The sequence below is a fragment of the Parus major genome, chromosome Z (assembly GCF_001522545.3).
Source record: "Parus major isolate Abel chromosome Z, Parus_major1.1, whole genome shotgun sequence".
NCBI classification, from domain to species: Eukaryota; Metazoa; Chordata; class Aves; order Passeriformes; family Paridae; genus Parus; species Parus major.
Window position 1 is genome coordinate 13,713,435 of NC_031799.1, and position 16,691 is coordinate 13,730,125.

At 38.0% G+C, this 16,691-nt stretch overlaps 1 long non-coding RNA gene across 1 annotated transcript; it reads left to right on the forward strand.

Annotated features, from left to right (window-relative positions):
• Positions 1-16,214, forward strand: LOC107215736. The gene is made up of 3 exons (XR_001525220.1): positions 1-90; positions 7,954-8,151; positions 10,921-16,214. It is a non-coding gene; the product is annotated as an uncharacterized LOC107215736 (long non-coding RNA).
• Positions 16,215-16,691: the final 477 nt, after the last annotated feature.

Consider the following 16,691-nt stretch of genomic DNA (forward strand, 5'->3'; position numbering starts at 1 on the left):
TGTGCTGCTGCTCGTCCTTTCCCGTTCCTCCAAAACGCGGCTTGGAGATGCAGTGCTGAAGAAGCATCCGCAGGGAACAGAGTGGTGGAGGTGCGTCCAAGCGCAGCCAAATCTGACCGGAGCCGAAAGGAGCCAAGCTGAAGGGAGCTGAGGAGAGCCGTGGGGAATGGTCAAAAGCGGCAGTGCCAATGCTGGACTCAGCCGTAAGGATCAAGTCCAGCATCCAAAGTAGTGGTGTGGCACAATAGAGACCATCAGGCTTTTGGAAGATTTATCCATTGTTGCTTTCCATTGTGTCTTGCAGCACTCATAATCTTGTCTTTGTCTGGGGAAAACCACACATGGACACAACTTATGGGCAGAACCCGACATCTTGTCTTTGTCCCAGTGGCCACACATCACTAAGCTGAGGTGGTGAACACCTTTTGTGTGTAAAGCACTTTTTCATTTTGTAGTCTTATTTTGCTAATACTGCTGCTGTTCCTGTGAGTTTCTTATTCCATTGCTTTTTCCTTTCAGTAGATTGTTATCTCAATATACAGTCTCTGCCTTTTGCTCTCTCTTATCAGAAGAGGTGGGGGGAAGGTGAGAGGCATGTTTGGAGTTTAATTTCCAACTGTTGTTAAACCATCTCATGATATACTACCAATTAGTAATCAGAAGATATGTGGCTGTACAGGTTACTTTCAGAAATTCCTGAATCTCCTAGTGTCCTGAATTAAAGGCTCATAAGCATTTCAGATCAAAAGAAGCTGTTTTGAACAGACAGTTGCCTGAAATGTGACCCTTGGGAATGTAGACATCCTAGCTATAATTTATTTGATTTCATGTAATCAGTGCATTTGGTGAATAGAAACAAAAGCACACAGAACTGTGAGAGGAATGCAAGCCCCAGCAACTTCAAAAAAAAAAAAAAAAAACAAACACAAAATTAAGCTGCATACAGACAAGTGTCCTAGAATGGGAGGAATACTAAGTATTCAAGAAATTTTTGACCACCACATAGTGTTTGGGGAGAAAACCAGAAAACAGCCTGTAGGAGGTCTGGGAAAATGGGCCTTGTGCATGTAAGGGCAGCTGAGGGTAGCAGAAGAGGGGGAAGAGGAGCGCCTTTCCTATGCAGCACAGGTGGACTGGAACCATGCCGTGAGAGGTGTGAGTGGTCAGGCTCAGCTCCACAGACCCTGTTTGTTCTCTCTCCGTCTCTGCATGCGGTGACCCAGAGATCTTGGAAGCAGTAATGTCTTGAAGCTTGGCAGGCTGCAATGAATGTCAAATTGGGGAGAGACAAATTCTTCATGGTTTGGGAAGCCCATTGTGAAGGTCACTGGCCAGTCTAAGGGCAGGCATGGGTCATATTAAAGTATAGAGCCAATCAGAACGACTCAAAGTACCGTACCAGCTGGGAAGAAGTAATATTTGGAATGAATAGATAGCTAGAAAGACAAGTGACATATGAGGGAAAACAAATAGCAAAACAGAAAACCAGTAATTTTAGGAAAAAAAGTGGGAAAAGATGAAATATTAAGAAAGTATTCACAAAAGCAGAAAACATCCAGAAATCTCCCCTTTTCTTACTAATCCTCATATGGGTATATCCTTACAATTATTTTCTGCTCTTTTTCTTTCCTGTTCAGAACCTACAAATACAAAACAGGAACTTTGCAGATCTTTTGAAGCAGAGAGCTTTCTTATTGTTCTGAAGAGATTTTGTAGATCCCAACTCTTTCTGAACAGATGTTTGCAGGGATTATTTCGGGATGATCCTAGAAAAAATGCCTGTAAGACATGGAAGTAAAACAAAGGCAATATGAAAAATACTTATAAGCCAACAGAGAGTTTCTCAGTGCTGAAGAGGTTTTGTTTATATGATCATTACAGCTAAGTTGTGTATCTTGTGCAAAGTTAAATTTTCTTTTTTCCTTCAATTCTTTGTTCATTTGTTCTTTCTTTAACTATAAAATAAAGTTGAAATGTGACTGCTATAATTTATATTTAGAACAAGAACTTCATCCTGGGCCATAGCATTGTCTGGACTTGACTAAAATCTGATTTCTGCCTCAGGATCAAAGACTCTCTAATGCAAATAAAAGGAGAAATAGACAATAGACCTGGCATTGTGGTTATTTATTTATTAGCAGATGTAGCCACTGCTTTTTGAAATGAGTAGGAATAAGGTGCAGGTTTCAGAAAAAACAGATGTGTATGCTCAAGCACTTCTTACATGAGTTCACTTAAATGACACTTTTCTAATGTCTGGGTTGTGTTCTCATTTCTCTCCAGTGACAGACTATTCTGTTAAATCATTGGGTCAAAATAGACAGTTAAGTTTTTCGGTGTGGAAGCCTCACTTGAGAACCAGATGAAGACTTGTATGAAGGTCAGTCTGGCCTCCTATATAGCACTACTTCTACATTACTTTTGAACTGAGCCACTTTGGAATTCAGGAAGTCATAACAGTGTCTTTGATGTGATGGTCCAGCTGCCCATCCTGTTGCTCTTCCTCTTGTGAGCATAACTGACTACAGGTTGTGTCTGTCCTCAAAGGAAAATATTTTCCTTAAGATAATGAAATATTGTCCCACTCATCTGTGGTAATCAGCAGAGCAAGATGCAGTTCAAAAGGCCTGATTTATGTTATTTCCCTCTGTTACTTGTCTCTGTTAATAGCAAAAGATTTTTCCTTGGAAACATAGTAGATTACAAAGATAATATCAGCAGAGTAAAAAAAAAACAACCCAGCAATGAAGCCTGTGCAGACACAGATTTTGGTTTCATATGTATATTTTACATCTAAAGATGTTAAACAAAGACACTGAATAGAAGGGAAGAAGAAACGTAATTTTTTATTTGAAGTTTAATAGCAATTTCATAAATATTCATTCATTTTCAGTGAACATTATAAGCCCTCTGAAATGCACATTTTGCCTTCCACTGTCCTGTTTCTTTTACCCACATGTTGTAATTGTCACCTCCTAATATCTTTGTCTCATTGTTGTTTGTTTGTTTTTTGTTATTTTTTTAGTTTTTTAGCTGAATGTTCTTTTAGCCGAAATAGTTCTTTTTATAAACATAGATGCAATTGCAGTCAGAAGTTAGGTTGTGAGAATTATAGAACTAATTGATTATTCCAGGCTTAGAAAAATTCTGTCCTATTTACTTCTGATTATTACCTTGATATATATTATTACTAGAAAAATGAATATAGGCGTGACTTCTTTCTAAACTACTTTCTGATCACATTTGGCTTAGAATAAAAGACATTTTTTTCCTACTGAAAATTCTTCATGTAAAAAATTGAATCTAAAAGCCAGGCTGCCTCTTCTATCCTTGCTCATCATAATTGTTCTGTGCATGCAAATTAGGTGACAGTGCTGTTGCTGATGCACAAGGATGGCCTGAGGCCAGCTCCCTTTTCTACACTGTATTTGGCTTTGCAGTGCTAACAGAAGTGAAACATTCCTTTTGTCAGAAAAAACAGGAGCTACTTCTCAAAAACACACATGAAGCAGCGAGATTTTGAAGGAATGTGACATTTCTAGAGTTCTTTTTTTGGGTTCTAATTCCCTCGTTACAAGAAACTGAGGGAAAAAGTTTGGAACAACTCTGTCGTGAAAGACACATTATATAGGGATTTCTTTAAATAAAACAAACCAGAGCAAATTACATCATAAAATCACAAACAAACTGAATTCTCTCACTTGAGAGAGATTTCTTGAGGTGTTTTGCCTCTCCCTGAAGTGTAAGCTGCCTCTCTAGGAAACACAAAGAATTTCCTCTGACATGGTTTACAGAACTTTTTATTTCTTCACATATATAATTCAGCTTCTCCTGTAGTATGTGTGAAGGGAACAGGGATGGTGGGGAGCAGGGCTCAGGGTGGTTCCCTGCATTCAAGAAACCTCTGAAGGCACCAGCTAGATGAGGTGGTTTTTCAGCTGATTGTTGATCAAAGTGGACAATAGAAGTCTCTATGGCTCGCACAACTTGGTGTCTGTCTTTCCTTGTGCAGCTAGAGAAACTTATTCCCTCTGCTGGAGGATGAAGTCATGGAGATCATTGTATTCTCTCGGTCTTCACTATGCTGGTAGCCACTAAATAGTTCTCTGTTCTTGCAGCCAGTATTTTCTGTGCAAGCAAAATGTTGTTTACAGACATGAAAACTGTCTGAGCCTTCAGCCACACTTTTTAACATGATTAGTAATCTTAGATGTGTTAGCACTATATCTAGTCTAAACTTCAGCCTGACGTTCGGGAATCACAATTCCTTTCTTGGTATTTTCCTTTTGTCTTATCTAATAACCTTCCCAATCGGTGTTACGGCTTTAGTACTCAATATTCTCACCTAATGATGACACTTAGACATCATAGTCAACATCCTACTCCTTTTCAACATGTCTCTTGCTTCAAGACAGCTAACTGGTCCTCTCCTCTCCTTATAAATATTTCTGTTGCTCAGATCTAACAATTTTCACTCATCCTTCTGAAAACATCACAGCCAGATTTCTTTTATTCTTTGCCAAATTATTTACCAGCTCATTCTTGTTTCTCTTTTTAGACTTTATAAGAAGTATCTTTAGTGCTATTGAGTCTTTCTCTGCTTTCTTTTCCTTAAAAACCAAAAAAGCTTTTATCTGTGTTTGATAGAGAAGCTTGTCCCCATTCTCTAGCACCTGAACATGGTCGGTCTGATGGATAGCTTTGTGGAAATGTGAGGATCACACCCCAGTCACTAGGTTCCTCAGGCATCACTTGGTGCAGTTGCACTGGGATTATGTGCATTCAGTATTTGTTTTGAGCACATTATAATGAGAAATGACATCTGCCCTTCTTGGCCACCTGGGCACACACTGGCTCAACCTCTGCTGCTGTTGACGAGAACTCCCTGGTCCTTTTCCACTGGTCACTTTCCAGCCACTCTGCCCCAGCCTGTGGCACTGCCTGGGGTTGTTGTGACCACAGGGCAGGACCCAGCACTCGGCCTTGTTGAACCTCACAACACTGGTCTCAGCCCATCAATCCAGCCTGTCCTGATTCCTCTGCAGAGCCTTTCTGCCCTCCATCAGCACTCACTCCCAATGTACTGTCATCTGCAAATTGGCTGTGGGTACACTTGATTCCCTCATCTAGATGACTGATAAAAAAAAGCAGGACTGGCTGCAATACCGAGCCATGATGAACACCACTAGTTACCACCACCAGCTGGGTATAACTCAGTTCACCGCCACTCTCTGGGCACAGCCAGCTTTTTACCCAGCAGAGCACACCCATCCGAGCTATGAAAAACCAATTTCTCCATGAGAATGTGTGAAAAGCTTTACTCCTCCAAATCCATAGAAAAGCCATGGCGCATGTTTTTCCTAGTTTGTCTACCTAGGTTCCCATCTGTATAAGTGGAATAATTTTTTTCTATTTCTCTACATTGAAAGCCTTTGATGAATGTATTTTAAAGAATGGACAAGTTCTTTAATTTGGGCAATATGTAGAGAAAAGTGATTATCCCAGCATAGAACTTGAAAAATATCTGAATGTGAAGAGCAATTTATCTTGTTTGTGTTATCCTGAACAAAAAACTATATAGTTTTATGAAATCTTTGTCTCACATGGCTTGCTACATTTTTGGAAGTGTGTCCCTTGTTTGGATATATTATTTTAATTTGTGCTTCAAGTTACACTTCAGTAAATCAACTACATAAAGAGCTATTTGGAGATCAACAGGATAATCAGTAAGTGATAGCCTGATTCTCCACTCCTGTGAATTTAAATCAGGAAAAACTTCTCTGAAGCGCATGTAGTTGAATTAAACTAAAAACCATGCTTTATATGAAAATGAAGCTCCCCAGTGTTTGCATTACTAGTTGCAAGACATTCACTTCTGCCTTCTCTTTACAAATGTAATATCCTCCCACATGCTAGTTTGTTTCTTCTTGTGTGGGATTAGAAAGGAAAATGCAGGAAATTATATGATCGCAAGACCAACTGGAGTACATGAAGTGTGATGCCATTAGAAAGGTTTGAGTACAAAAATTGGAGGATATGCCAGTGAAATGGATGAACATTTAGAAGGCATTATTAGTCAGTCCTTGGAAAGTCTTGCATAGACATCACAGGCCTCTTAGCAGAGGTAATTCCCATTCCATATCAGTGGAACAGTCTGGTGTTTTCTCTCACACACTCTATCTTGTTTTATTATTTTTTCCCTATATTTTCAAGGCATCTGTAATTGCAGTTAGTCTATTGCACAAAATGTGCTAGTTGGGGATGGGATTATTTCCATTTTGGGTATTGTGCTGTTTATCCAAAAATGCTCTTAATCCTCCCTTATTTTGATGAAAATAGTGGCTGCTCAACTGTCCACAGTGGGCAGATGAGTCTGTGATGCATAAATTCAGAACAATTACTTTTGCCTGTGTTTACAGAAGTGTTGGAAAGGACAATGGGAAGAATGGACTGAAGTGCTATTGTCGAAATGGAGGGACTGAGAGGGAGGGAGGTTGTTATCACTTCTGCTGGATTCAAAACTCTATCCTTCTTTACTATTCTGCTTCTGGGCTGTACTGTGGTTGAGGTCTTACCCTGTAAATGGGTAAGACTTAATTCCTTGGCACCCTCATGTCATGTTCAGAGCTTTCTTGTATGAAGGAAGCTTGTTTTTGGAAAGTGTTTAATACTGCTTGGTTATTCAGTGGTATTTAAAAAAACCCAACAAAATAAACAGGGACCTTGTGACTGGAAAAGACAAGTTCTCTGTGTAATTTGAGACAAGTATCTTGTCATTTGAAGGTCTTTCTGCTTTTTAGTTTACCACAGGATGCTGCAAGAAATTTCCTTTAGTGACGAAGAGCACATCCAAGACAAGGCAGGCCTTAGCAGGTGTTTGCCACATGCTGTTGTGATGGTTGGGATTAGTTGGGTAACAGTGAGCAAACATCTGTCTTATATTATTCATACAGACTTCATTTCAATTCATATCAATGTTCCTATCAGTATGTGACAGTTGATTTGGCTTTCCAAAGTTCAGTATGAGGGCTGATGGTAAAGTATCCAGAAAATATGTCTTTCTATGCAGGGATGCAGTTTCTTCCCTCTAGTGATGACAAGACTTAACCAGGTCATCTGAACATGAAGAAAGGGCAGCTTTACCAATCAGCATGTGTCAGGGTTTTTTTCTTAAGTTTTTTTAACTTGGCTATACAAAGAAAATAAATCTACAAAACATATCTTACCAAAAAGAAAAGTTTACAATAGTATACTCCAGTGGGAAATTAAAATATCAGGAAATAATTTTATTTTCTAATGTTTTGCCAGCTGCAGAACAGGGTCCAGTAAGCAGAACAGACCTGGCTTGTTTGGTTGTTTCCTCTCTTTTGGCCAGATTTCTCTTGCTGGTCCTCTCATAGTCCTCTTTTAGGCTATTTATTTTCCCCTTCATAATGACTGGCAAACAGCAATCCTTTTGAAGAAAGCATGTAGGATACCTTTCCTAATGTTTCATTGGCCTTTAGAAAGGAAAAGAAAACAGCTGAGGTTAGAAAAATTGTCAATTTGTTATTTATGTAGTGAAGAGCGGTGTGATGTAGAAAAGGTAATTAACCCTGAGGAAATGTTTCCTCAAGACATAGCTCCAGTTTTTTCTTCTCTGGCTCTTTCCATGGCTTATTTCAGTTCTCTTCAGGGAACTGTTCTGGAGTCTGCTTTTCAGAATGTGTTGAGAAAACAAAGTAGATTGGCTTTTGTGCTTATATTTATTTAATTAAGGGGGTTTCTTTGTTTTGCTTTATTTTGTTCTAGGATGTAAGTCAAGATTTTAAAATAAACTTTTTTGCTCTGAATTGAGATAAAAGGCTGAAATCTAGAAAGCATAAAAAGTCAGCCAGAAAAAAAATTCTGTTATCAATCAAAATATTTCTGTAATTTTATAATATTTTGTTGCATTTTGTCTTTCCACCCAAGCAAGATCCAAGTCAACAAAAATCTTCTTTAAAGAACTGGAGGAAGTCTCCGCATCAAAAACATAACCTGCTGGGGAGAATTTAACTTCTCTAATGTCTGCTGAAAGAGCAACATGGCAAGTTGCAATCAGTTGAGAAGACTGCTGGAGGGTGTAAATGGTAACATCTTGATAAAGATAAATGGATTGACCAACCAAAGGTGAGGCACAGTTGGATCACCTGTTTAATAATAGGGATGTGGTTGGGAATATGACAATCGTCAGTGTTGGCTGTAGCAACCATGAACAATTGGAGATCAATGAAAGTGAGTAGCAGACTTAAACTCATTTAGGAGACTAGAGGGTGGGAGCCCTATGCTTCCATGCTCTGAAGGGCAAAGGAGATAAGGAAATCTTGCAAGACTTTTAACAACAGAACCATACAAGCCTTTTGTCTTACACTTGTGGAAAAGCATAGGTGTACCAAGAGCGTAATGCAAAGTCGTGCATTGCCACTCATACCTGGGCAGGCAGAGTCCTTACCCTTTGCAACAGTAGGCAACCTACTGGCTGCCTGGCTAGCAGCGTGCTGGAGAAATCCCTAGGGCTTTGGGAGAGACAGAGAGGTGCACAGGAGAGGGCAGCCTGTGGGGCTGGCAGCAGTGAAGGCCAGCACCACCCCGTGCTCTATGTGCAAGGACACAGACAGAATGGGGGAACACAGGGGGGTCATGAAGGCAGTGTGGGAGGACATGTTAGGATGTGATGAGACATGGGATATGGGGATGAAGAAGACATGGGGGGCACATATGACAGAAATGTGAAGGGACGTGAGGGGACACAGAGGGTGTGAGGGTATGTGTAGCAGGGGCATGAGGGAACAAGGAGAGCGGTGGCACTGGAAACACATGGGGAATTAAAGAGAACATGGGGGGACACATAGCAGGCATTGTGATGAGGGGTGATACAGGTGTGGCACTGGGGACACAGGAGGGAAATGGCTGCGTGGAGGGTTGGGGATGTGAGGAGATGTGGGTGTGATGGGTCTGAGGACATGGAGAGTGAGTGGGACATGGAGGATGTGTGGAGGGGATCTGAGAGGACAGAGAAAATATGTGAAGACACATGGGAAGAATATGGAGGGTTGAGTGGGACACAAGAAGGCTGTATCTCTGTCATGTCCCCTTCATGCCTCCATGTCCCCTCAAATCCCTGGTGAATGTGCCCCCATCAGTATGAAGGACATAGTTTTGAGTCAGGTGAAAGATCTTTGTGCCAGATGCTGTGTTGGCAGACTTCCTTCTGCCCTTTCTTTGCTGAAGCCTACACTTCACTTGTTCACTTGTCAGTCATGCTGAGTTTACAATGTCAATTTGCCATGGAAGTTAAACTGATTGAAAATAAATGGGAGTTCCGTTTATTGGCTGACCTTTAGTTCTACTCTGATTTTTTAATATCAGATCATGATTTAAGTTGTCTGTGCATTTATACAGATGAGCCATCTGCAAATGCTCTCCTAACTATTGAGCCCTGGGGACTGGGAAATAACTTATGTTACTTTGAATAATTTTAATGGAAATTTAGTGGTTTTTTAATACTTTGGTATTTAACACCTATTGTCCTATCTGAAAATTAATAAAATTAATGCAAAACATAACTTTTGCAAATATTCTCAGTCAAAGACACATTAGGCCCAGACAGATATTTTTAATATTTTATTCAGAACCAGTCTGAGCGAGCTGTAAAAGTTGTTCATGAAACAAGTAGTTGTGGTGACAGGTTATGGTTGCAGCCATCTGCTTTGCTTCTGCAAAGAAAGGAACACAGCAAGGAAGATATGTAACAAAGGAGTCAAACTACAGTAGGTAGCATAAAATTAATTTTTTTTGCAAATTAATTTTTTTAAAAAAAATCAGAGTGTTCACAAATGGCCTATCCTTATGAGCTTTTGTGGTTCCAACTTGTGGATTGAAATCCCATTCCCTTTGTCAGTTACTGGGTTATAAGGGATAAATGTTTAATAACTGCAGTCAGTAATAAACATGCATCATAGACTTTCATACCAGATCTGTGTGACTTAGTTGCTTTGATCTGTTGGGTTTGATTTTTTTTTTTTTTTAATCTAAATGTTAGCAAGGATTTTACTCTTTATTTGGGGATCTGACAATGACAATAATGAATGATTTGGGAAGAATGAGCAGTAGCTTTCATGCATAAATATTTTCAAGTACTTGTCAAAATTGTAAACCCTCTTCAAGAAAATATTTGGCCAAAGAAGTTACATAGAGCCTGCAGCACATAGACAATCTGGTGATGGGTAGTAGTAACCGAGAACAGATTGCCAAGACAAGTCTGCAATTAGCTCTAGAGATGTCAGAACTGCTTAGGATTTAAATAGGTCAACAAATCAATAATTCTGGATTGCTGTTTTAACTCCATTCACTGCTGAACCCTTGTGATTGGAAAATAACGCACATTGAAATTAATATACATGCTATCAGCATTAGTCACGTCATCTGCATGGAATATCGTATTTGTAGAAAAACTAAAATGCTTTATAGCCTTAGAAATTTAGTCAGAAATTATTTTAAATTAACTATTTGTTTCCAGATATTTTTAAGGTCTTAAAATTTTCCAAAATTCCCTTAAAAAAATTTTGAGTATTTGTTTCTTTATTATAATCTTTTTATTTGGTCACATTAGTCTTGTAATTTCACATGAATTCCTTAAAAATACAGTCTTGGTATTGAAATTTTCATGGGTTAATGGTATAAAAATTTAGTTCAGTTTTTTTTGTTCATGATACTAAATTACTGAATTTAAACCACACTTTATCATCACCTGTACATATTGCATTCCTTTGAATGGCATTATTTACCACTGGTACTTTTTTGACATAATATTTTTCAAGTAATGAAATGCAAATGTAGGTAATTCAGTAATGGCAAATAGCTGTTGCCTTAACCTCCATATTTTTTCTGTTTATGTAGTGTGTACATATACCTTAAAATTCTGCTTTGTTGTGATACCATGGATGGGCAAAGCAGCTGGACAAGGACTGGAGCAGCTCTCTGGATGGCTGGACTGCAGATTTACTGAAACGATTGGAAACCTTGACATTTGTATGTCTTTAGCATTCTTCCCTTTTCTTCTCTAGCCTCACAATGCAGGGACAGGGATTATTTTCTTGTTAGAAGACGATACTCTTCCCAACAAAACAGGCTTTTGGACCATGTCTGGAGATCCTAAGTGTTATGGTAATAGAAATTAAAATAGATGTTTGTAATTAGAGAAATTGTGTGGTGCTTTTGAGACAAATATGTTTGGATCACATGCAGGAGTTTGTATCTTTGTTCCAAACAAGTGGTACATGTAAATAAATATTAATTCCACTTAAGTCTAGTGTATATATAGAATCATTCCATTCAAATCCATGAATTTACACCAGTCTGAAATATTTTATTTACATATTCCTTCTTGGGTGTACACCTAAAATATGCTGAGCATATTCTACAACATCTTTTCTATAAAAAACATCAGGAAAAATTCCCCCAAATTTTATATTTTGGATCAGCTGCTGTAAATCAGCCTACTTTGGAAAAATTAGCAAACCATTCCATTAGCATGTATTGTTTAGAGCAATCAGTCTCTGTAATCTCCGTTGCCTGTCATAGAAACATGCCAGCTATCGGTTTGGATTACAGGCACATGATAAAATAGTTGTGATGAGCCATTTTACTCCACAAAACATGTGGACAATGATTTTGTGTTGATTAGTGATGATTGTTTTTTATGGTTGACTTCACAGGTTATTGATTCTTGGCTTTAATCTCAAAATAGACAGCAGTTTTGGAGAAATTATTTAAATTTTTTACCTTTATTGTAACCATCTGATTGTCTCAGACATCCAGATTCTGGAGGCTTGCAATTTTTGGTAAAGAAAGAAAAGGACACTTAATCCTAGATATACATACCTAAGAAAATGTCTCTGTTGAATTTAATTGATGCAGCTGTTTCAAAATCAATCAAAACGTATGCTTTTTAATTAGGAAAAAAAAAAAAAAAGATATTTGAGTTTTTAATGAATCAGATAGGTAGGGCACTCAAAAAAGTTGAATGCAATGGTTGGGTTTTTTCCTGGTTGGTATCTTTCACTGTCATGTCTGTGTTTTGCAGCAGATATGGTCAAAGGCATTCTACTGCATTTGAGCATTCCAGCTTCCTTGGGCTTCTTTCTCTGAGAAGATATTAAAATATTTCAAGGACTTTTGCTTTTGGAAACTTTCATATTAACAATAGTAAACTGTGGATGTTTCAAAAATCCACAAAACAGGAGTTGCTCTGGACTCTGCATGAGGACGTGACAGAATGGACAACAGTCAACGATTTTTCAGCAAACACACACAAGCATCAGTTGGACAACTAGCAATTCATTATCAATTAATTTAACAAACTTACAGTATTCTCTATATATTTTCTGTTTTAAGCAGTAGCTTTATAACTAGAACTACCTAGGAGTTCAGCTCCAGTTATGCTGTATCACTTATCTTGGGCTGGATGAAGCCCTGCAATGTTCCTTTCTGACTTCAGCCCCTAAAAGCACTTTGTAGCTTCTGCCAGTTTATTTAGATTACTAATTAGATCCTTATGCTAATAAATCTTTGTTAACCCTGAGTCTACCTGGAGGTTTAGACAGAGTCATAACAAGAGTATTGGGAAGAACAGGCTGTAGAAGGAGTATCTTAAATATAATATCAAAGCACAGCAACTTTCTTTTAGCTGTTACAACATGGTCACTGAAATCTATGTTAACATACAACATCTAATTTACCTCTTGTTTTTTTGTCTTTTCTATTTAGTGTGTCCCAGAACAGTGCATTAACCAAATGCCTCTGGAAAGTGTGCTTATGTACCAATATCCAGATATTGGTGCAAAATAGCAGATTGTCTGAAAGACTTTGGAGGACAGTTTGACCTTCACTGGTTTAGAGATCAGATAAAAAAAAATTTGATAGTTATCTCTACTTGTTTGTACTAACAAGGTTGTATAGGGCTGAATTTTAGGACTCAGACCACATATTATAAACAGATATTCTTCTGGGAGTTATATAATTCATACTTGCTACTTTCTTAAGGAAAACCAGGCAGAATTTTCTTCAGCAATAATTCCTAGCTTCCTTAAGTCAATGATCTTTATGTAACTCCCAAAGGAGGAAACAGGAAAGTTTGCTAATATACAGTAGTCTAAAAAGATAGATTTTCTTTTTGTCTTTAGTATGAGTGGATTTATCCCTTTCTTTCTGAATACTAACAGCTATTTTTGGTAGATGATTTTTTCAAGTACATGCAGTGTCATGTATGGTGCTAAATAGATCTTTGCTGTCACACTTCTGACTGAGGAATGAGCTAAAGGAATTCCTGCTTGGCATGGGTTTTGTCTAAAATATTATACAAGAAACATTTCAATCTTATATAGAGTGGACTGGAAATACTAGAATTTGTTTATCTCTCACCTAATGTCTATTTAGAGAAATGAAGAGAAAACAAATTTTGTTAGTTCAGTTTATTATCTGAAATGCTGGAAAACCCTCTTACTTTCTGTCTGTGACCAAAAATCTAAATATAGCTGAAGGGCATGTCTAGACTGCTGTCAGACTGGAGAATATGCTGTGGTTCTTCCCTTTTAAAGGCAGTCAAGTTTTCACGATTGGGAATCACAGAATAGAGGGAGGTGGTTGAGAATGTCCCTGGCCTCAGGAGCTGTTAGTACTCTGGCTCTGACCCATGTGTCATCAGTCACATGGGCACTTGTGTGTGAGCACCTTGCATTTGTTTGTTCAGACCAGGTTTACAGACATTTTCTAGGCTCTGCTTTCTGAAATGTTTTCCACTGATTACTTCTTGAGATATTTTTCCCCCAAGTTCAACTTTTTAATCAATTTTACCCACAGATGCTGTTGCCAGAATCCTTTTGAAATGCCAGAGGTTAGAGGGGCAGCAGCACAGACAGTCCAGCAGACATCAATGGTCTGGAAAATAAGTAGATAATGAAATAAATTAAAATAGTTTTATCCTGCAAGAGCAACAGCATTTGCAGTGCTAGCAGAGACTGCCACTCAGCAAGGCTTCCAATTCAACACAACTTCAGTTTCATAGTTGACCAACTTTAAAAGTTGTTTATAGCTGTTCATATCATTGTTATGCCACATAAATTCCCTTTTATCTCTAGGTTCAGGTTTTGGATATGCTTTCTTCTGGCTGTATTTCAAAGTCAGTAAGCCGAGGGCTTATACTGCTGAAGAGGTTAGTCATAGCTTGGTCCAACTTCTGAACAATGATTAAGCTTATGAATTCTGAAATGTTTATGTGAGCTGTGTCTTGCATTGTTTATTGCTGTTGTTGACACTAACACGTATGGTCCAGATGGCAGAAGAAGATCTGCATTTGAGATTATGTGGTGTATTGTAAACTCAACTTTGCAGATGTACTTCTAGCTAATCAAAGACAGAGAAATTGCTTTGAGTCACATGTTGGAAAGTTAATAGGGGTATTTAACGCAACTCTTCCATTTCCAGCTTGGAGAACTTGACAGACACAAATAACTGGAGGCTTAGTGAGACATTTCTGAAGCTACTAACAGGCTCCTTTCTTTGGAAAACCATAAGTGCAGCTGAAAGAGAACTCTACAAATTATTTACAAAATAAAATAGTAATTAATACCTGCTGGTGGGAGCAGACTTAATAAATACTGTCTGTTCTGTAAAGTGACCTAAACTAATTCCCTCCCAAAAATCCAGTGAAATACAGTAAATATGTGACTACTCCCATGTTGCTGAGGACAAAGATGTAGACTTTCATAACATGGGGACATGACTAAGCCTGGAGCCTTGTTACCACAATTTCCCTCTCAGTCTGCAGGGACAGCTAGACTCTTCCAGAAAGTTTGTAAAGTTTTCTTTAGGGGCTGAACTGCACACTTCTTGAAAGAGTAGCGCTCCTCACCATGCATGACTTTTGAGTATACTGTGGTCTGACCAAGTATCCTGGATTTGTGCTAAAAACATCCACAGCAGGGTGGGATTTCAGAAATTTGCTCAGGTGCCTAGACTTCTGCTTAAAATTTGGTTTCAGATAAGGAAGTAATTTTTAGTAAAACTCTGTCAGAAAGTACTGACATGACTCAAATGTAGTGTTCCCATTCTGCCAAGAAGGCTTGAAGGCAAGGAAGAAAATTTGAGTCTGTCCTTCTTGACACTACTTCTCTAATGTCCAGTTGGATAACATTTTCTGTGATTGTCTTCCTTAGCATTTATTTGCAATTTAATTTTTATTTCACTTTTAGCTTTGCTTACACGGTCACTATAGCTGCTAATGGCATTGGATCAGAACACAGGCTTGTGAATGACAATGAAGTATCATTTCTTCTGGATCTAAAAAAACCCACAACAGCAAAAGCAGCAACAGTGTCAGAGTAGTATTCTACCTCAGCTTGTAGCACAGGCTTAGAAGCTTTCAAGTCAATCTGAATATATTGTATTCACCTTCACAATTTTCTTGATTTGAAATAAGTCAACCAAAACAGCTTTATAACTCCAGGAAAGAAGTAATTTTTAGGATGAATAAGGTGAGTCAGGGATCATTTTTCTTCAAGAAGTACAAACAAAGAAGTGGGCAGGCTGGATTTCTGGGAAAGGTTAGGACTTTCAGTCTAGACTGGTTGTTGTAGCAGACTTGAGAGGTTTCATCTCAATTTTTCTTTACAGCTTGTGTTTTGTTCTTTGTTCAGCAGCTGTTGGTTCTTCTCTGCAGGCAGGTGTTCCATGCCCATCCCCCTGGTTTTTGCTATTTCCATGGGTGGGGAACTGTTTATAATTCCTGTTACACTGAGCTGAATGTTCTACAAAGTACAATTTCATTAGTCTTTGTACTTTTATTGTTGTTCTGATTGATCTACGATAACATCTGATGTGATTTAGCACAAGGAACATTGCATTTATTCAATGTAAAATATTTAATCTCTTTAGTTTTACTAAAGAAGAAGAAGAAGAAGAAGAAACTCCACACAAGAAACTTTTCCTCTTTTCCACTCATCTTTCAATTCTCTCTGGGGATTGTATATGTTCAATATCTGTGTGTTGTTAATGAGAAAATTTGTGTGCATGCCTTTGTTCTAGTGTTACAATAGTCTTTTTATGATGGAATACAATGTGAGTAATTTTTGTTTATAAACCACATTGCTTTTCAATAAATTGGAAATGCAGTTTACACAGAAATAAACCACAGACTAATTACCTACAAATGCAGTGCAGTCTCATTTCTTATGTTTTTCGTTATTACTAGAGTATTGATAAACCATTAAGAAACAAAAAAGAGTACTGGATTTTTTTAGTAGCTAACACAAGTTTTGCATGTGTTTATGTGAAAAGAAGCAGGTGTTATGAATGATCAAACAAAATAAATCTCTGTAGCAAAACCACACAAAAGCCAAATGTATGCTTTTTGTTCACACTCTCACATTTTGATTTATGAATGTTTTAACATAGTTATTCAGAAATCACCAAATATCTCCAGGTGCCGATACATTTATGAAATTTAGTTTTCCCACAGTAAACATAACAACTAGAACTCAATTTGGAATTCAACTATATATTTGAAATAAGATCTCATAAAACTGGGTACATTTCACAATTTGTATTTGCATATCTCCCCTCTAAAGTAAAATTGAATGATACAATCAGGCTGTGTGATTCACAGTACTGAA